This window comes from Miscanthus floridulus, chromosome 15 (genome assembly GCF_019320115.1).
Source record: "Miscanthus floridulus cultivar M001 chromosome 15, ASM1932011v1, whole genome shotgun sequence".
NCBI lineage: Eukaryota > Viridiplantae > Streptophyta > Magnoliopsida > Poales > Poaceae > Miscanthus > Miscanthus floridulus.
Window position 1 is genome coordinate 74536448 of NC_089594.1, and position 22781 is coordinate 74559228.

General features: G+C 44.7%; 1 long non-coding RNA gene across 1 annotated transcript; it reads left to right on the forward strand.

The window, feature by feature from the left end:
* The first annotated feature begins 56 nt into the window (after positions 1-56).
* Positions 57-1434, forward strand: LOC136509614 (uncharacterized). Its single transcript, XR_010772400.1, has 4 exons — positions 57-474; positions 591-758; positions 888-1055; positions 1163-1434. It is a non-coding gene; the product is annotated as an uncharacterized lncRNA (long non-coding RNA).
* The last annotated feature ends 21347 nt before the right edge of the window (positions 1435-22781 follow it).

Here is a 22781-nt window from a genome sequence, read left to right on the forward strand (position 1 = left end):
CCTCTTTGTGATGTAAAACACCTAATTCGCTAACTCATGCAGACCATACCGAAGAAGTTTGTGGCCAACATCAGAGAGCAAATGTCTGAACAAGTCACATTCAAGGTGCCGAATGGCAAGACATACACCGTTGAGGTTGCTAAGGAACAACAGAACAAGCTGGTCCTTCGGTCTGGATGGGCAGAATTTGTGAGTGCTTACAAACTTGAACAAGGTGATCTTTTAGTGTTCAAAAACAGTGGGAGCTCACACTTGAAAGTCCGAATCTTCGATCCAAGTGGCTGTGAGAAAGAGCTCTCCTGCGTTCTGCTGGACAGCACCCCTTGTATGCAATAAAGGAAAGGTTCTCATGGTAAGCAAATGCAATCACCAACAGGCAAAAGGTTGGCAGTTGGTAGCCCAAGCGGCAGCAGAAAGACTCCGAAGATGAACCCAACAGACTCTCCATCAAAGAAGAAAAGCAAAGAATTTGATGTGTGTAATGTACATAAAGTTTCAGCATTTTCTTGCATTCTTTGTTTACTACTAGTCTGCTAATAATGTTTCTGAATCTGATGACCGTCCATGTTTGTGACTGGGCTTCTCTGTAGGACATGTGTCTCCTACTAAGAGGCATGGAGTTGCTAAGCCTCAATACATGCTCCCACGGCACACATCTCTAACTGATGAACAGAGGAGTAAAGTAGAAGAGAAAGTTGGAGCTATCCAGTCGGAGACTCCCAAGATGAACCCAACAGACTCTCCATCACAGAAGAAAAGTAAGAATTTGCTGTGTGTAATGTACATAAAGTTTCAGCATTTTCTTGCAGTCTTTGTGTACTACTAGTCTACTAATAATGTTTCTGAATCCGATGACCGTGCATGTTTGTGACTGGGCTTCTCTGCAGGACATGTGTCTCCAACTAAGAGGTATGGAGTTGCTAAGCCTCCATACATGCTCACACGCCACACATCTCTAACTGATGAACAGAGGAGTAAAGTAGAAGAGAAAGTTGGAGCTATCCAGTCGGAGACTCCCAAGATGAACCCAATAGACTCTCCATCACAGAAGAAAAGTAAGAATTTGATGTGTGTAATGTACATACAGTTTCAGAATTTTCTTGCATTCTTTGTGTACTACTAATAATTTTTTTTCCCTGGTTGGCAACTTGACATTATGCAGCTGGACATGTCCCATCTTCTGAAGGCATTCATCAGGAGCCCATCAATTCAGGTGTCTCCCAGAAGCTCATCAAGTCTTGGATAGCATGCAGTATGACAAGTGAGCAAAAAGCTAAAGTTATCGCCCTTGAGCAGAAAATCCAACCCAAAATTCCTTTTTACATCACGGCAATGTACAAGGACAGTTTGGCTTCTGGAATTCTTTTTTTTTTGGAACGCAATGGTAGAAGCTCTGCCTTTCAATTAAGATAGGGAAAGCAAGTTTATGTACAATCAAAGGCACTCGAGATTAGGTTTTCATCCCCCCCACTAGCATACAAAGTAGGGAGATACACAGGCCGAAAGGGTTGGGGGCAACAACTAAACATAAGCGAGTGCTCTCTTCCTTTGCTCTATGTCTTTCTTTATCCTTGCGGCCACTTGCGGTACCGTTTCTATCTTGTTGTCGAAGATTCTCCTATTTATCTCTTTCCAAATATTCCAAAAGGTGTAGATTACTACCCCGTTAAGCCGCCTACGCTCGGATCTTGGCACTTTCCTCGCCACCTCTTCCCACCATGAACTGATATTGGTGTGCTCCACCTGTGGTTGCTGTAGAATTTGATTGAAGTTTTCCCACGAAAGGATTTGATCCCAAACCGCCTTTGCAAAAGGGCAACATAGGCATAGGTGGAGGCTGGTCTCTAATGGTCCATTGCAGAGCACGCATTGTTGTTGGTGTGGCCACCCTCTCCTCTGTAGATTTTGCGCTGTTAGAATTTTATCTTGCACTAAGATCTAGGCGAAGATCTTGCATATGTTCTCCACATGCGCTTTCCAGATCAAATCCGTACGGAAGGGGACAAGGGAGCCTTTGAATTGTATTATGTAGGCCGAGCGGGTGGAGTAGTTCCCGTCATTGGTCCATCGCCAGATGATGGTGTCCTGGACGCCATGTTGTAGGTGCACATCTTGTATCCGTATCCAAAGGGACACAAACTCCTCTATGTAGACAGCAGAGGTGATTTTCCTTCCTAGCTTGTGCATCCAATTGTTGTTCCAGAGCTCTTGTTGCACCGTTCGGTTTGTCCTTGCAACTAGGCGAAACAAGTTTGGGGCTAGGTATCTAGGAGCCTATCCATCGAGCCAATTGTGGTGCCAAAACTTAGTCTTTGCACCGTCCCCAAAGTTATAATGATTGAGGAGTTGAAGAGGAGACGATCATCATCAGAACATGGAAGCTGGGAGCCGCTCCAAGGCTTGGGATCGTCCACCCATTCCTGCCAAAGCCTTTGCAACCGGAGGGCTCTCCCAAATCTATCAAGGACGGGGACGCCTAAACCATCGAGGTCTTTTGGCTTGGTAACTGTGCGCCAGTTAACAAGGCAGTGCCCGCCATTGGCATTCTCCTCCCCCGTCCACAGGAACGATCTCCTGATTTTGTCGATCTTTTTCTTAGCCCATGCAGCCAGAGGAAACACCGTCAGGTGGTAGGTTGGCATGGAGGAGAGGACAGAGGTCACTAGAGTGAGGCGTCCCGCTCTGTTAAGCCATCTTCCTTTCCACTTGGATAACCTCTGCCCAATATGGTCTATGAGAGGTTGCACATGGATCTTTTGCAGCGATCTGATGTGGAGTTGCAGCCCCAAATACTTGCATGGGAAGCTCCCTCTAGTACCGGTGAAAGGTGAGAGAACTTGGTCAAGGTGTATGTCGATGTTTTACCACCGGCAACCCGTCACGGGGTACCCGGGACGGTGATTTGTTCGGAGGGGTATCGGCGTTTGTAGGAACTCGATGGTAAACGTAGAGAGACAACAATTTATACTGGTTCGGCACGCCGAAAAGTCACGGCACCCTACGTCCAGTCTGGTGTGGATAGTATATTGCGCCCTGCGCTATTTGTTGTGTTGCGAGGTCTGTTGTGGTTGTGAGTTCTGTCGGTTATGTGTGTCCGTTGATCTAGGGACCTCTGCCCTCCTTTATATAGTCCAGGAGAGGTGGGAGTCCTAGTCGGTTATAAAGTAGAGATCCTAGTAGGATTACGTGTAACTAGTCCTAGTAGGATTACATGTAGGGAATCCTAGTTGGACTAGGTCTTCTTCTCTCTTCTCCATGGGAAACCCCATGGGTCCCGCATCGACAAGCCCCCGAGCATTTCATGGATGAGCTTCAGAAGCCTTCTTGTTCTTCTTGGTCTTCGTTGAGTTGTTGTAAATCCGTTCCAGGTTCTTCTGAAGTAAAACCTTGAGATGGTCTTCTTTGTCTTTTCTTCGGCTGATGTGCACTTTTGGACAAAAGTGCACTCAGTGAGTATAGCCCCCGAGCCTCTTGCTTGTTGAGACAAGAAGCCAGAGGGTCCCTTTAGTCTTCTTGGTTGCTCCGAGTTCTTTTTCGGTGGGTGCAATTTTTCGTAAAAATTGCACTCATTGAGTGTAGCCCCCTGAGCCTCTTGCTTTTGCTTGCAAAAGTTGGAGGGTCTAGATTCTTGTCTTCAAAAAATTTTTGGGGTTATGTATCCCGCAGCCCCCGAGCCTTCTCTGAGTACTTTTCTTTAGAATAGAAATCGAATGAAGGGTCTTGATGTGTTGTCTTTGTTGTAGTCTTGAGTACTTGTATTCTTGGTCTTTCATCCTTTTCGAGTTGTTTTTATTCATCTAGGTCGTTTCTAGACTTCTCTGGTTCTTGATGTACCTCTTCCAGGTTGTTTGTACTTCGTCCAGGTTCTTTCTGAACTTGTATGTACCTTATCCGGGTTATTTTCTGATCAATCCGGGTTCTTTCTGAATTTGTCTTGGTACTTGCAGCACCTCTTTGGGGTTGTTTTCTGATCGATCCGAGTTCTTTCTAAGCGTTTGTCTTGGTTCTTGCCGCACCTTGTCGGGGTTCTTTTTTGATCAAACCAGGTTGTTTCTGGGCTAGCTCTCAAGAGCGTGTTTTTCCTGATCTCATGGTACAGATGTAGCTCCCCTTATCCGGGTTGTTTTCTGATCAATCCGGGTTCTTTCTGAATTTGTCTTGGTACTTGCAGCACCTCTTCGGGGTTGTTTTCTGATCGATCCGGGTTCTTTCTGAATTTGTCTTGGTACTTGCAGCACCTCTTCGGGGTTGTTTTTTGATCGATCTGGGTTCTTTCTAAGCGTCTATCTTGGTTCTTGCCGCACCTTGTTGGGGTTCTTTTTTGATCAAACCAGGTTGTTTCTGGACTAGCTCTCAGGAGCGTGTTTTTCCTGATCTCATGGTATAGATGTAGCTCCCCTGCATGTTAAACATAAAAAATATGTTGTAAATGACATTCCAGATATGAAGTCGAGAGCATGTCCCATATTTGAATAATTAATCAGGGGCGGGCCCTGGCATCATAAAATGCATATAAACTTTTTTTCGCGTCTTGCTCTTGCCAGGCCATGCAAATTCCTCAGGTAGTGTCCTGTTACGTTTAAGCACTTGAATCTCACGTATGGTTCAGAGGTTCTTTGACGTGACCATCCGTATGGTTCAGAGGTTCTTTGATGTGACCATCCGTATGGTTCAGAGGTTCATTGACGTGACCATCCATTCGAGAAAACAAGCTTCACGGATTAAGGCATGTTCTACCTGAGGACTTTAGCTACCATTAAGAGAAGACTTAGAGCACTATGTTTGCTCACATGATGATTTTACTTAGAGCACTATGTTTGCTCGCATGATGATTGTAGAGCACTATGTTTGCTCGCATGATGATTTTTTGTGTCTTCCCTTGCTAGGTCGGTTAATTTCCTGGGTAGTAGTTTGTTACGTTTAAGCACTTTAATCTCGCGTATGGTTCAGAGGTTCATTGACGTGACCACTCCGTATGGTTCAGAGGTTCTTTGACGTGACCATCCATATGGTTCAGAGGTTCATTGACGTGACCATCCATTCGAGAAAACAAGCTTCACAAATTAAGGCTTACTATCCGAGTAAATTAACAGCCGTTAAGGGAAGATGACATGGCCATAGAGGCATACGAATAATATCCAGAATGTATTTAAAAATTTAAGCGTCACTTAGCTTGGTTCATGGCAGAGTTGTTGACCACCGCAGCTGGGTAGTCGATCGGTGCGCCGTTCAGCCTAGTAGCTGGTCACCGTAGTCGGATATCGTATCCGAGTTGTTTGCGGAGGTCGTGTGTTCCTTTCGCTTAAATTGTTTCCGAGTACTTGGACTCCTCGGCTGAGTAGTCGGTCTTGGCTTGCTTGCTATCTGGCTTGGATGACTTGTTTCTTGATTCGGCTTGCTTCCGTGTTGTGGTAGCAATCGGTTAGATGCTTGGTACTTGGCTGCTCACGACTTGACAGCTTGCTTGTTGACGTAGTTGATTCAAGTACAAGATGATTCTCCCGTACGACCATATGTTGGCATAGTGACGGATCCAGACGTGATGCATGCATGGGCACTCGCATGTTTCTTGTATCTTGTATGTATATGTGTATATATGCCTCAATATTTAATTGGCTTGCATGCTCGTCTCTGATTAATGGTATGGACTTCTTTCTTGCGTCATCAACATGTCATGGAGCTTGTAGAGCATGAATAATTTGCTTGCTTTTTTGCTGGCTGGATCCGTATTGTAGTCGGCTTGCTTGCTAGGTTGCTCGGTGCAATCGGACATGGTGCTTCTGGATCAAACTTTGGATATTGATGTGGCTGGATGTCGTAACTAACATGGGGTCTTAATTTAAGAGTCTGAGTCATCATCGTGACTGCTTGATCTTGTCTCTTGTGTATGAGTATATACACATATATGCTAGCCTTGCTTGCTTCCTCATCCTTGTCGTACTCCTCTGTTTGATTGGACTGGTGAAAATTTTCGTGTACTCATCGTATCAGAGTAGAATTAGTATCCGAATTCGAGTAGACATCACCATGACTTCTTGCCGTAGTTGATGCTAACCGATCCTTCTTTGGCTTTGAGATGTATTGGACTCAGATGAATTGCGGTGCTGATTGACTTGTTCTAGGGAAAGCTCTGACTTGCATGTTGCTTGATCGCTTGTAGTCTTCAGTGGCAGTGCTTGTTGACCGGCTGCTGGAGTTGGGATCCCTTGTGGATGTTATCGTCCATGTTGATGAGAGTTGTAGCGAGTTGTCGATGAAAACCGCAGTGAGTTGTCGACGAGAGCCACGACAAATCTTGATCTTAAGGTCCACCGAGCTCTCGAACGCAAAGCGCCAAGAGTCCCCTACCTGGCGCGCCAGCTGTCAATGTTTTACCACCGGCAACCCGTCACGGGGAACCCGGGACGGTGATTTGTTCAGAGGGGTATCGGTGTTTGTAGGAACTCGATGGTAAACGTAGAGAGACAATGATTTATACTGGTTCGGTGCGTCGAAAAGTCACGGCGCCCTACGTCCAGTCTGGTGTGGATAGTATATTGCGCCCTACGCTATTTGTTGTGTTGCGAGATCTGTTGTGGTTGTGAGTTCTGTCGGTTATGTGTGTCCGTTGATCTAGGGACCCCTGCCCTCCTTTATATAGTCTAGGAGAGGCGGGAGTCCTAGTTGGTTATAAAGTAGAGATCCTAGTAGGATTACGTGTAACTAGTCCTAGTAGGATTACATGTAGGAAATCCTAGTTGGACTATGTCTTCTTCTCTCTTCTCCGTGGGAAACCCCATGGGTCCCGCATCGATAGTGTACGTTTGTGCAGCTGATCGGATGCACCGAGCTCTTTTGTAGGTTAATATGGAGACCCAAGAATGTGCCAAATGCCTCTAGGATGGATTTGATGGCTTCTACATCGTCTTTTGTCGAGCTGATGAAAATGGCCGCATCATCCGCATACATGGAGGTTCTCCATTTTGCCGCTGTGATTGGTAAGGGGGTGAGTATCCCATGTTCGGTTGCCCGGTCAAGCAAACGTTGAAGCGGGTCCATAGCTAGGATGAATAGCATGGGTGAGAGTGGATCTCCCTGCCGGACACCTCTGGCATGGCTAAAAGCGGCACCCTGCCGCCCATTAAGCAAGGGTGTGGAAGTGGATGTACGTAGAAGGATAGAGATCCATTCACGCCATCGCTGTCCAAAGCCCAGAGCTTGAAGAATCACTAGTAGGTACCCCCAATGGACCGTATCAAAAGCTTTGTGAATGTCTAGTTTCATGAACAAAGCCGGTATCTTCTGCTTGTGTAGCCTTTGTACCGCACCCTGGACGTAAAGAAAATTATCATGGATGCTTCTCTTTTTTATAAATGCGTTCTGGCAGTTGGAGACAAGGGAGTTCAGTCGAGGGGCAAGTCTGTTAGCTAACACTTTGGAGAAGATCTTTGCAATGCTATGGACGAGGCTGATGGGTCTAAAATCAGTAATTCTTGTTGCATCCATTCTTTTGGGTAGAAGGATGATGCAAGCCGAGTTTAGCCATTCAAAGCCCTGGGCATTCAAAGTGAATAGGTTGTTCATGGCTGCCATAAGATCATCCTTAATGATTTCCCAACAAGCTTTGAAGAAGGCACCCGTGAAGCCATCCGGTCCTGGCGCTTTGTCGGAAGGTATGGAATATATAGTGTTTTTTATCTCTTCCTGGGAGAAAGGCACCTCCAGATCAGAGAGATCATGTTGGTTGTAGCCAAGGGATTGCCAATTTACTGTGGAAGCTCTCGGAGCCACGGAGCCAATGTGATTTTTGAAATAATCTCGAATCACCTTTTCTTTCTCTTGATGAGCCACCGCAATCCCCCATCCATATGTAGACAATGTATGTAATTCTTTCTCTGGCGTGCATTGGCTCTACTGTGGAAGAATTTAGTGTTAGCATCTCCACACCGTATGTATGTTAGTCTCAATCTTTGTCTGATTCTTGATTTTTCAATGGCTGCGAGCCCAGTGCTACGGTCTTTGAGGCGGCGACATAGGTGAAGCTCCATGGCAGTGAGCAACCTATGCTCTTGGGCTGCTTCTAATTGTAACAGTACTTCTTTCACTATGGCGAGCTGCATCCTCATATCCCTATCTTGTCTTTCTTCCAACGCTTGAGACCTTTTGCCACATGTGCCAATTTGATATGCAAGCGTTTCATAGGAAGAGCGGAGGCGACCGGTCTATTCCAAGTGTTTTGGACAAGATCTTGAAAGCCTTCCATCTTGGTCCAGTAATTTTCGAAGCGGAAGGACGTGTTGTGATGATGGTCAAGTTCTCCCTGGAGTAGTAGCGGGGTATGGTCCGACATGAGTGATGGAAGGGAGTGTAAGAAACATGAGGGGAAGAACAACTCCCACTCGGGGGTACATAGTAGTCTATCAATTCTAGTGAGCGTCGGGTTGTCTTGTTGATTGCTCCAAGTGAAGCGGCATCCGTTTAGCTTGATTTCTTTGAGCCTCAAATGATCGATCATCGCTCTAAATGCCCCCATGAGTCGCCGGTTTAGATTGGAGTTGTTCTTGCCTTCTGTCTGGTAGATGAGATTGAAATCTTCCAGGATGAGCCATCTATCATTCTCTGGTGGAGGAATGCTCTTCAATTCTTGGAGGAATTGAAGTTTGGCCGCCTCTCCTTGCGAGCCGTATACCACTGTAATTTGCCACCTTGTTCCATATGCCCTCATGTTGATCTGTGCGGTTATAGCGTTTGAGGTAAGTACAATGTCGGAGAGGTCGAAGAAGTCTTCATTTACCGCAAGGAAGACGCCCCCTCGGGTTTGTTCTGCCGGCAGCACAATATAGGAGTTTACAAATTTCGCTCTGTTGATGCAAGAGTGGATCTGCAAACACAAAGGGCTAATACCCGAATCGATATCCAAAGTGTGCCAGTCGATTTGACCTGTTAATCGACAAGGATGAAGATACGAGCACTTTGGTCCTGACAACAGCGATACGCCCGGAAGTCACGGCCAAGAGGTACTCACACGGAACTCGAGAATCGCCGAAGGTCGCACTGAAGCTATGCAACTCACCGAATCAATGAGAACTCGTAAAAAAGGAAAAAAACATGCAAATTGACGAAGTCACCGAAAAGTAAGTAGATGCAAATAGTAGTAAAAATTGGTTTTGATATTGATTGATATATCTATTACATTGCCCCTCAATCTATATTTATACCCTGATCTAAAGAGACATAACCAAACACAACTAGGACACCAAGACCATATCTAAGGAAACACGCGACTCTTACATGAATCATACTCTAACAAATATAGAAAAGGAAATCAACTCCTATCTATTTCCCTGTCCGCCTTGATTACGATGGAAATCTCACCGACCTCCTCTCCATCGGCATACTTCCTGTTCCATCGGCAGTAGTCTTCAAGCCTTCCTTCATCGGCATCGACAATAACATTTCCAACCTTATCGGCAACGCCTGAGTCTAAATCAACCTCTCCATCGATCACCACCATTCATCGGCAACCATCTTTACAAGCTGATTTTCATCGGCTGTCAGTGTATACAGTAACTTTCCTCCTGCCGATTAGCTCACTCTGATCATTTTGACACGTGCAAAAAACGGTGTCAACACATGCCCCCCAATTTCGGAGTATAAAACCATTAATGCTCCGAAATTTACTCCAGATAACGTTTGCCTTCGCCCAATTACTGTAACTCATCCTTCAAGCCAAAACTTGATCTGTTATTAAATCTAATCAAATCTAATCCTGATTCACGCACCTCAGTAAATATCGCACAATTGCCAACCACTCTTGCCTTGATTATGGTTAAGATACCGAAACAATAATCCATCGGTAAGATCCTAACATAATAATACCGCCACTTTCAGAATTAAAATATCCTGCACCGATATCTCTTCCAAGTCATGATTACTTGCCATCAACTCATCTGTACAATCCCCTGATCGTCGTGCGAACAGTTACCATATCCATCTGAACCACCTCGACCTACATGCGCGCGGCATAGAGATAAGTCCAAAATACCCCTACTCCAAGCGGCTTATGAATAGATTTCTCCGGAATGCTCGTCTTCTACCCTCAGACTCCAATCTTTGACATTTTCTCTTTCCGGCGGCGACTTCGACGAACAACTGCGCAACCTCAACCAACAAGAACTCTTCTCCAGCATCAACCTCGAGTCTCCAGCTCGTGCCCCCATCTACCTCAAGATAATGACAATCAACTTCGATGTCCCTGCGGTTCGTTCCACTTCCGTTACCTTTTACCTCGATTCCTCTGGTCTTTTGTGAGTTCATACAGTTGGTAATTTTTCTTTTCTTTTGTTCTCCGGATCCTCTAAACTTAGGAACTGCGCAACAAATTAGTTATTCCAACCGATCAGCCGCATGTCCAATGCCTAGGACCAATGGGCAACCTAGATCCAACTGATCTGATTAATGCAGAGGTTAACAGAATCCCCTTTAGAGCCCAAAATTTCTCTCTGAATTTATGGAAAGATACATTCCGATCTTGGCCCAAAACCACCAAAGGGTGGAAAAATTGGTACTTGAGGGTTAATAGGTCGATGCAAGTACACTGGGCAGAACGGAAACTAGACCAATGCATTAGGCTATCTATTGCCGATATGCAAAAGAATGAGTCAATGATGATTGCAGCTGCTTACTTCTGGTCAGACACAACAAACACTTTCATGTTTGGACATGGCCCAGCTACTCCCACACTTGCCGATGTCTACATGCTCACTGGCTTGGATATTTCAACTGCCGATGAAGGCTCCATTTATGGCAGAAAATCTGAATATAGGGTGAATACCCGCAACATCGACGGTTGGACAGGATACATTCAAGAATGCCAAAAGACCGAGACAGTTAACCAGAGGGAACATGCCACATTCTTGAATATGTGGTTAGAAAAATTTATCTTCTATGGTCGATCAGTAGGACCAACCAACGCCTTCCTCCCCACGGCTGAACTCTTGGCCAATGGTGTAAGGTTCCCTCTTGGCCGATACCTTCTAAGCTCCACTTATCATCTTCTTCATCAAGTGTCTCAGAAACTTTTGCTTGGCGAACCCATCGGCAACTTAGGAGGCCCGTGGTGGTTTATCAACATGTGGCTGAATACCCATATGCACAAACGTTTGCAATGGGACTTCTTTGCCCAACAATTCCCACGAGAAATTGCTGAAGACCATGTACTTGGGGATGAGGAATCGGCAACACGCTCACCCCTCAATTTTGGTGAAGCCATAATTGTCCTCCCTGGAACAGAGGCCAATGAAGACCAGATTGGCAGATTCTTCCAAAGCTTCTACAATGGTCTTTCTCGTGATCATAGGGCCTGGGTACCTTATATTGACGAAGAAAACATATTCCCCCTTCTTTTCAACTTTGCCGATGACACTCTAAATTAGGATAATGAACTCATGATGGCCATCATTACTCCCAGGGCAATCCCAGTAAACACATTCGGTAGCGGGAAAAACACCAATATCACGTATGAGTTTTACAATCCATCGGCAGTATCCCATCAATTGGCTTTTGGGCAACTGCCAATCAAACTTTGTTTTGCCGATATGATCAAACCCAGAGAAACAATCACCTGTGGAATAGATTGGAACAGGGTAGTGCGACTCTCCCCCGATGCCGATACTACAGATGTCGATCTATCCATCTGGACACCAGTATCTTTCATCACCGAATCATATAAGCAATGGTGGCGAGAGTGGAGGGAACAACTGTTTGCAACATCTGCTCACACATATCGGCACATGATCGACCCTGAATACGCCATCCCTGATGACGCAGTAAGTTTCTTTTAACTCCCTTCTGCTTTTTCCTTTCATATATCGGTAACTAATTTTCTCGTGATAGGTTAACAACCTAGCACCATCTATGAGCAAAAGTGGAAAACCCTTCGATCTTTGGCCTGTCTCCCCGATATCACCGATCGGCTACAATGCCCCCACCTTAGCTGCTTTGACTCACCAGAAGACCCGTGCCAAGACCATCACCTCCAAGTCCAAATTGGCTACAGCTAGGGCCACTCCATTGGCTGCTGCTACAACCCTGGTCAAGGCATTCAAGGTAACAACCCTGTTTATTTCTACTCATGCTGATCACAAACTGTATTAACATTAATCATCAGGGTGTAAGAGCCGCTGCTGGATCGTCATCGGCAATTCCTCCGATATCAAGCACCACTTCTTCTGACAAACCTTCAGAGGTATCCCTTTGATTTCACATTTTATCTGTTAAACATCATACCTTACACTTGTTTTGCAGCAACAAATGGGTACATCGGCAAGCGTACCAGATGTCCAAGCTTCACAACCAACAAGTACCGATGCCCCCAGCCAACCATTGTTGATGCCCAAGCAAAGCGCAAAGCCTTAATAGATGCTGAGGCACAGCCAAAATGACAGAAGTCCATGCCGATCCCCACATTTGCCCCAATGTCTGCAATTCGCCCAAAATCAGTCGATGCAACTAAGCAAGCAGTTAATCCTCCTATACAGGACATACCATCGGTCATCATACCCCAAGAGCCAACCACCGATGAGGTCACAGAGGATATCTCATTGGCAAGCTCAGCCGATCCTCCACATGGCATACTCCAGGCTGCTTCCTCCAGTCAAGTATAGGAAATTGCCTTGAAACAGGTAAGCCGATTGACCTAGTCGATTTGTAATATTCATACTTATTCTTAACTGACCTCTTTTTCTTTTCCTCAGGAACAAGACTCCCCAAACAGCCTATTTTCCTTTGCCATTGACGTTCTTGACGATGATGGAGAGGAAACAAGTTCTTCCCTTGCACTGGGAACAATATCGGTAGAAACTAAGTCCAAGTTGGAAGCTCTCCTGAACTTGTTACAGCAGGATACCGCCCAACTAGTAGATGACTCGGACCCCGCAAAGGTAATTTTCAAAACAATCCGTGGCCAGGTCCCTACCGATGTTGAAGAAGTACTCTTCCCAGCAGCCCATTTAGAAAGCCGCCAACTGCAATATCAACGGGCTGCTCAACGCATTGCCGATAGAGCAGCTCAAGCTCAACTCAAAGAAGAGATGCTACAACTGAAACAAATTGCCAATGAGAAGCACAAGGGCATCGGCAACTTGCAGACTTCGGGCGCTGAACTTAAGTAGAAAATCTTAGATTTATCGGCAAAGAAGATGGCTCTATTGGCTGAATTGAAAGAAGTCGAGGCAGCCTTAACTCATGCTCAACAAGAAGAAAGCTAGCTACCCAATGCTATCAAGGCCCTTCAGCAAGAAAGAGACACCTAGGCTCGCAAAGCCTTGGCCATGAAGAAAAAACTCAAGCCTGTGGAGGGTGCTGCCGATGAAGACATCAAAGAAATGAAGAAAGCCAACCAGATTCGCCTGCGTACGATATTGGCTATCCAATCCTTGTTAAACTTGTAAATCTTGTCTATTGCATCGGCACTTTACGAGACATTGACATCCTTGTATAATTCTAGCCGATAGGACTGTTATCGGCACTTATACGTTTATGCATCCATCCAGATACTAGGGTAATATTTCTTTAAATATTTTCCATTTAATGCTCTAGGAAACACGACCCCTTCGAGGGTTTCTAGAATATATGCTTACCAGGAACAGACTGATTTATCCGATATGGACCTTCCCAATTGGGAGACCACTTTCCAAACTTTGAACTTTTAGTCCCAATCAGTAAAATCAATTTCCAGACCAGATCTCCATCGGCAAACTCCTTTACCTTCACCTTCTTGTCATACCATCTGGCTACTCTTTTCTTATTTTCTTCGATGCTAACTAAAGCCCTTAACCGATGACCCGCCACATCTTCCAACTCATCCTTCATAAGAGTATCATAATCATCGGCTGTCAGCTGATTTTGAGAACGTATTCGCCTAGAGCCAATTTTAATTTCCCAAGGTAATACTGTGTCGTGTCCATATACTAACTGATAAGGCGTTACTTTGGTTGCACCATGACATGACATCCGATATGACCACAAGGCTTCATTTAATACTGTATGCCACCTCTTAGGATTTTCTTTAATTTTGCGCTTAATGAGTTTGATGATCCCTTTGTTAGAAGCCTCAGCCTGACCATTAGCTTGAGCATAATATGGAGAAGAATTTAAAACTTTAATTCCCATACCTACAGCAAACTCATCAAATTCTCCCGATGTAAACATAGTACCCTGATCGGTAGTGATAGTTTGAGGAATACCAAATCGGTAAACAATATGCTCCTTCACAAAATTGATCATATTAGCCGACGTCACCTTTTTTAAAGGAATTGCCTCAACCCATTTTGTAAAATAATTGGTAGCAACCAGAATAAATTTATGTCCTTTGCTCGATGGCGGATAAATCTGACCGATGAGATCGATAGCCCATCCTCGGAACGACCAAGGTTTAATTATAGGGTTCATAGCTGATGCAGGCGCTCTTTGAATATTACCAAACTTTTGACACCCCTGACATCCTTTAAAATACTTAAAACAATCTTTAAGAATAGTCGGCCAATAATATCCATTCCTTCTGATCATCCACTTCATCTTGAAAGCCGATTGATGCGCTCCACACACTCCTTCATGAATTTCACCCATCAAGCTTTTCGATTCATCACTGCTAACACATCTGAGTAAAACTCCATCTATAGTTTGATAATATAATTCATCATCGAGGAGCACATACTTGGTAGCTTGAAACCTTATACGTCTTTCAACCTTTTTATATGGATCCTTTAAATAATCGACAATCTCCTTTCTCCAATCATCGGTATCGACCGCCAATGTTAGCACTTCCTGAATAGGCTGATACCCTGAAGCATGCTGAGCTAGTCGATTAGCCTCTTCATTATGCAGTCGAGAAATATGTTCAAGACGAAAATCTCTAAACCCTTTCAACAATTGCAAACATCTTTCATAATACGAAATTAAAACTTCACTTCGGCATTCATAGATCCCAGCCAATTGATTTATAACTAACATAGAATCACCAAAGATTTCAACAGCATCGGCACATATCTCCTTCAGCAATTCTAACCCTTTTATCAAGGCTTGGTATTCAACCTGATTGTTTATCGACGTAGCAACAATCGGCAATGAAAACTCATACTTCCTTCCTTGAGGTAAAATCAACACAATGCTGATACCTGCTCCTTCACCACATGTGGACCCATCAAAGAAAAGTGTCCAAGGAGCAACCTCCAGAGAGTCCACTGTATTACAATGCTGAGTGACAAAATCAGCCATAACCTGCCCCTTAACTGCCTTAGTCGATTCGTAACGTAGTTCAAATTCTGATAATGCTAAAATCCACTTGTCGATTCTACCACTTAATATCGGCATCGACAGCATATACTTGACTACGTTGTCTTTGCATATGATCGTACATTCGGCAGATAACAAATAATGTCTTAATTTGACACAAGAAAAGTATAAACACAGACATAATTTTTCGATGGCCGAATACCTTGTCTCAGCATCCACTAATCTTCTGCTTAAATAATAAATAACACGTTCTTTCCCTTTAAATTCTTGAATAAGAGCTGAACCGATAACGGTATCATCAGTTGACAAATACAACCTGAAAGGTTTCCCGTGTTGAGGTGGAACTAGCACTAGAGGATTTGTTAAATATTTCTTAATTTCATCCAGGGCTAACTGCTGCTCAGCTCCCCATACAAATTCTCGATCGACCTTCAATTTAAGTAATGGATTGAAAGCCTTGATCCTTCCCGACAGATTAGATATGAATCTTCTAATGAAATTAATCTTACCGATCAAAGATTGCAATTCAGTTTTATTGGCAGGAGCAACCACCTTGTTAATTGCATCAATAGACTTCCTACTGATTTCAATGCCCCGCTGATGCACCATAAAACCCAAAAATTGACCTGCCGATACACTAAATGCACATTCATTAGGATTCATCTTCAATCCATGCTTCCTTGTGCACTCCAATATCTTTCGTAAATCGGCTAGATGTTTTGTGATATCTTCAGACTTAATCACTACGTCATCAATGTAGATCTCCACTAATGTGCCGATGTATTCATGAAAAATAAAGTTCATAGCTCTTTGATAAGTAGCGCTGGCATTTTTCAAACCAAACGTCATGACTACCCACTCAAACAACCCTACATGACCTGGACATCTGAAAGCAGTCTTAGGAATATCTTCTTCAGCCATGAATATTTGATTGTAACCTGCATTACCATCCATAAAGCTGATAATTTGATGTCCGGCTGCAGCATCAATCAACAAATCAGCAATCGGCATCGGATAGCCATCCATCGGTGTGGCTTTGTTAAGATTCCTGAAATCAATACAAACACGAAGTTTTCCATTTTTCTTATAAACAGGAACCACATTAGACATCCACTCTGCATATCGACACTACCGAATAAACTTTGCCTCAATTAATTTAGTTATTTTGGCCTTAATATCAGGAAGTATATTAGGGTTGCATCGGCGCGCTGGCTGCTGATGTGGCCGAAATCCAGATTTGATAGGTAACCGATGTTCAACTATCGATCGGTCTAATCCAGGCATCTTAGTATAATCCCGAGCAAAACAATCTTTATACTCTTTTAACAAATCAGTCATTTATTGCTTACACTTGGAATCTAACTTAGCACTAATAAAAGTAGGTCTTGGCCTATCGCCATCACCAATATCTACTTCTACTAAATCATCTGCCGATGTGAACCCTTGACCTAATTTTCCATCGTCGGCAAATCTATCCATTAAAACTCTTCTTCAGAACCGACTGCTTGGATCGGTGGAATTTCATAATCAGCAACTCTAAGGAACTCTTTTTCCCAAACTTCTCCTGATATGCATTTAGTTCGCTCATAAGTATCTGATTCTGCCGATGCGATGATATAAGAAGAATCACCAGGAACAACCTCAATCTTATCCTCAATCCACTATACGAGGCATTGATGCATTGTAGAAGGAACACAACAATTAGCATGAATCCAACCCCTCCCTAGAAGCAGATTATATGCACCCTTGCCATTAATAACAAAGAACGCCGTCGGTAAGGTTTTGCTGCCGATGGTCAATTCAACGCATACTGCCCCTTTAGCCGGTGACACATTGCCTTCAAAATCCTTCAGCATCATATCGGTTTTGGTCAAGTCTTGATCTCCCTTACCAAGTTTCCGATACATCACATAAGGCATAATATTAATCGCAGCCCCTCCGTCGATAAGTGTCTTAGATACAGGCTGCCCATCAACTCTGCCTTTTACAAACAAAGCTTTAAGATGCTGTCTCTCGTCATCAGTAGGTTTCTCAAAAACAGCCATCATTGGATCTAGTGTCAACTGAGCTACTTGATCAGAGAGAACAACTTCGTCCTCATTATCAGATAGTGCCAAAAACTCCATCGGCAACATGAATACCATATTAACATCCGCCGATGGACCCTTATTTTTGTGTTTTACCTACCACTGCTAATGACCGGACCTCTCATTGGAGGAATTTTCCTCTCGGTATAAATCCTCTTGATGCTCACGTTGCATCCTTCTTTTCTGTGTCTTTGTTAGACCCTCCGGGCACCATCTAGGAAACTTGGTTTTCCAAACCGGCTGATAACAGGTCCCAGTTGATTCTACATGGCGTATATTAGGGTCCCTGTAGAATATTTCTTCATCAGGAACTCTTGCGTTTGCCATTTCCTCAAGCTCCTCTTGATTCCTTGGAAAATATCCAGCGCGTTTACCAAGCCTTTCATGTACACTAAGTCTGCCCCCCAGCCGATCATGCACTGACGCTCTGCCTCTGATCGGCTCATTGATAAATAAACCCTGATTGCCAGGTTGAAACCTCCTTTCTGACCGATTGACCCCATAATAACCATTGCACTCAGGGCAATTTGCAACAGTTAGCAATTTAATACCTTCTTCCCAACAATGGATGAAAAACGGGCACCTCCAATGATTTTTATGCCGATACCATTCTTCCCGACGTCTCTCTTCTTGCTGTTGTCGATATCGGTCCTTATGCTGACGCCAATCCTCTTGCTGCCTTCGATGGGTAATCACAATGCCAGGTCGAGGAGGGTTTTTGGAACTACTGCTTTCTCCCAGCAAACCCTTACTTTTTGCATCATCGGTAGTTATCCGATGTTGGGGATCTACTGATGCGTTCTTCTCAGCAGCTTCTAACGTCAATACCTTGGTCTTCCCTTTGGCCTCCAACATATTTGCTGGAAAAGGGTGTTGATCAATTTTCATCGGCTTCTGGGCCTTGGAAGTACCAAACTTAATTCTCCCAGATTCAATAGCCGATTGTAACTATTGCCTAAACACCGTTCACTCATTTGTATTGTGTGAAGTTGCATTATGCCATTTGCAGTACAAGATCTTCTTTAACTCTTCTGCCGATGGGATCACATGATTAGGTGACAGCTTAATTTGGCCCTCTTGAAGCAGAAGATCAAATATCTTGTCGGCCTTGGTGATATCAAAGGTAAACTTTTCTGGTTCTTTCTGACCAAAGAGATAAGATATCGGCTTTTTATTCTTAACCCACTCAGCTAAGCCGATAACTAGTTCTTCATCAAAATCAGAATCTCCTATTTCTTCAACAAATGATACTTTTTTACTCCAATTCTTTTTAGGCTCAAAAACCCTAGTATCTTGATCAAAGATCCTTTGCACAAGATGACTGAGGCTTTCAAACTCCTGAGAAGCATATCTGTCTTTAAGATGTGGCAATAACCCTTGGAAAGCCAGATCGGCAAGCTGCCGATCATCCAGCACCAGACTATAGCACTTATTTTTTACATCTCGTAGCCTTTGCACAAAGCTTTCCACCGATTCATCATTACGCTGTCTCAATTTTACTAAATCGGTAAGCTTCTTTTCTTGGATTCCAGCAAAGAAATACCTATGAAATTGTTTTTCTAGATCAACCCAAGTAATAATAGAATTTGGTGGTAATGAAATGAACCATGTAAATGCTGATCCAGACAAAGATGATGAAAATAATCGAACTCTTAATTCATCTCTGCTAGCTGCCTCTCCACATTGAATAATGAAGCGATTGACGTGTTCCATTGTTGATGTATCATCTTGCCCAGAGAATTTAGTGAAATCTGGTACCTTGTACCGATTTGGGAGAGGAATTAAATCATATGCAGGAGGGTATGGAGTTCGATAAGAATAAGTATTGACCTTGGGTTTTATTCCAAACTGATCCTTCATAATCTCTGCTATCTTATCAGCCCAAAAAGCATCAGCCTCCTACTGATGGACTGGCTGAATTTCTACGGGAGGTGCCTGCTGATATCCCTCCACATATCTTTGTGGCCCACAATCTCCAGCAATCGGCATATTTGCCGTTACTTGTGGTCCATTAACCTGTTGGAAAGGATTCATCGGCTGAGCTACCGATGCTTGATTCTGGAAACCAGCTTGCACATGACCTTGTTGAATCCCTGCAACCTGCTGATTTTGCTGAACTGTATGTTGAACAGGTAACTGTCCTGACCAACCATTATTAGAATTATCGGCACAAAACTTACCGATGGCTGATAATTTGCTGACATTACTGGATAATTATAACCAGCTTGAGGCATGAGCTGAACCCCAGTTTGACTCATAACAGGGGCTTTCTGCTGCATCGGCAGTAAGCTTGCCGATGGACTTGAATTGGGTGTTTGAACCAAAGGCATCTGGAAACCTCCTGGAGTTGGTTGCACAGTAGTTGCTGTGGCATATTGAGGCACTTGAGCCATCGGCGAAACAGCCGATGGTATAGGAGCTTTTCCTACTGCATCAAACACTTGAGGTAACCCAGGATTGAAAGCAAATGACTCCGGAGGCATACCATATCCCCACCAATTTGCAGGAATCTGGCTATTCTGAGACACATGGCCTGACATAGTTGATGCCGCTAGATCTGTATTAAGCTGAACTCGTCCTCCTGGTAGTACCGGATCTGATCGTATCGGTGTAGATTGAATATTAGGTAAGCCTGCCGACACTGGAGGAGAAGTAACTTCTGCACCCACAACGGCCGAGGGAGCCGATGGAGTATTGACAGATGCCAGCTCTGGTTGGTGATAGGCAGGCCCAACGTAATGCGGTGACGCTTGTCCTTCTTTGAGAGTTCGAACCACAGCATTATGAACAGTATTGGACAGTACATTGGAATGATTAATCAAAGCATGATTTACTACAGAATTAACCATCTCTTGAAGTTTACCAGGATTGGAGTCAAAGGTAACCTGTCGAGGCAACGACAAATCTTGCTTTTGGATGACTTGTCCACTCTTGTTCAGGCTAAACGATTTCAGACAAAGCTGCCTGTATTCTTCTACAGCCTTTTCCATAGCCTACCTCTGCTCTTCCTTAAGATCTTCTTCTGATACCGCGATAATGTTCCCCGAATCGATCTCGGAATTGAACATATTGATCGGATTGATTGGTCCCACCGAGCGTGCCAAAAGATGTGTTGATGCAAGAGTGGATCTGCAAACACAAAGGGCTAATACCCGAATCGATATCCAAAGCGTGCCAGTCGATTTGACCTGTTAATCGACAAGGATGAAGATACGAGCACTTTGGTCCTGACAACAGCGATACGCCCAGAAGTCACGGCCAAGAGGTACTCACACGGAACTCGAGAATCGCCGAAGGTCACACTGAAGCTATGCAACTCGCCGAATCAATGAGAACTCGTAAAAAAGGAAAAAAACATGCAAATTGACGAAGTCGCCGAAAAGTAAGTAGATGTAAATAGTAGTAAAAATTGGTTTTGATATTGATTGATATATCTATTACATTGCCCCTCAATCTATATTTATACCCTGATCTAAAAAGACATAACCAAACACAACTAGGACACCAAGACCATATCTAAGGAAACATGCGACTCTTACATGAATCATACTCTAACAAATATAGAAAAGGAAATCAACTCCTATCTATTTCCCTGTCCGCCTTGATTATGATGGAAATCTCACCGACCTCCTCTCTATCGACATACTTCCTGTTCCATCGGCAGTAGTCTTCAAGCCTTCCTTCATCGGCATCGACAATAACATTTCCAACCTTATCGGCAACGCCCGAGTCTAAATCAACCTCTCCATCGATCACCACCATTCATCGGCAACCATCTTTACAAGCTGATTTTCATCGGCTGTCAGTGTATACAGTAACTTTCCTCCTGCCGATTAGCCCACTCTGATCATTTTGACACGTGCAAAAAACGGTGTCAACACGCTCCGACTGTTCGGCGCACCACATTATGATCCATAACTTGCATATTTGTTTCTTGTAGACAAACGATGGTGGCACCAGTAGTTCTCACTAACTCACTGACCGAGTCTTGCTAGGCGCCGTCATTCAAACCCCTGACGTTCTAGTTAAGTAATTGACAATTCAGATGTGCCATATGGAAACCAATGGGCCCCTATTTAAGGTTATTCCTTGGAGGGAGACAAGTAGGAAGCCATCTAGGGCTGTGGCACTGGCGATGAGCACAAAGATAAACACACAGAGGCACATGGTCATAAAAGCATCAAATTGGAGTGGCCGATGCATCTGAAAGCCAGTGGCTGTCGGCTTAGTGATACAAAGCAAGCATTTATTACTCACCGAGTTTTTGTTATAGCTAACTACCAGATGAAGGGTCGTTGCAGTGCGGTGGGGAGGCGACTGTAGGCCTCTGGCTGTCGCCCCACGCAAGCACCATGACTAGACGCTCACAAAAGATGCGGAGCTCCTGGAGTAGTGATCGATTACTAACATTATTACAATGCTCTACCCATGCACGACAGCAGCTATCTAGGCGTGCATAGCGGGCAGCGCTGCCACAGCATCGAGGCCACACAACGCTGTCAGCTTCTTCATGGTGTCGTCGGTGAGTGGTCCCCTGAACAGGCTGAAGTAGCGCAACAACGCATCGTCATGGCTGAGTCCTTCCACGTCGAGGATGCCAAGCCTTTTCATGAGCACTTGCCTGGCCTTCGCCTGAGTGTCACCCCTTGGCCAGTTCATGGCAGCTATATGGACGCTCCTACGTGCCAGGACCAGGGGCCTCTTGCGTCGTTGTGGCGGGCTGGGCTGGCGCACCGGGACCTACAAGATGGGTGTAGGCAGAGGCTGTGAGATCCCCTATAGGAAATCTGACACCGCCACTGTGTTGACAGTAGTGCTTTGGCCAGCGTCATTCACCTCTAGAGTGTCATTGGTGTGCTCCGGCTGTTGGTGCTGGAGGTCAATTGTCATGCATGGACGGCGAGAGTAGGTGCTTGCCGAAGCTTGGGCACAACGTCTGGAGTAGACAAGTCTAGGGCGGAAACACACCACCTGGGTGCCTTCGGCCTGTTGTGTGTGGTTCCGGTGCCTGTGGGGAACATATGGCCGCCTGGAGTAGACCTAGCCCATGCGGAAGCGACGTTCTGCAGCGAGGTGGGAGCGCTGCTGCGTCGCAATGTCCCGGTCGCCGACGGGAGGAACCTGCAGTTCATTCAGGCAAGATGGAGATAAAGTGACCGTCAGCGGTTCCGATGAAGAGTTGCACAGTGGTGCGGCCTCGCTAAGCGCTGCGGTATCAGGTGGGACGTTTGGCTCGCAGGTTGGAGGAGGTGAGACCGAAGGGATGAAAGGCAGCTCTTCGGAATTATTGTGGTTAGCACGCACCTTGGGAGGACTTGGTGATGGGTGGTGGTTGTTGCCGTCGCCACCGCTAAAATCAGGTGAATTGCAGCGCAGGCGTGGCGACAGGGATTCTAAACACGTCGTCACGGTCCTCAGCTC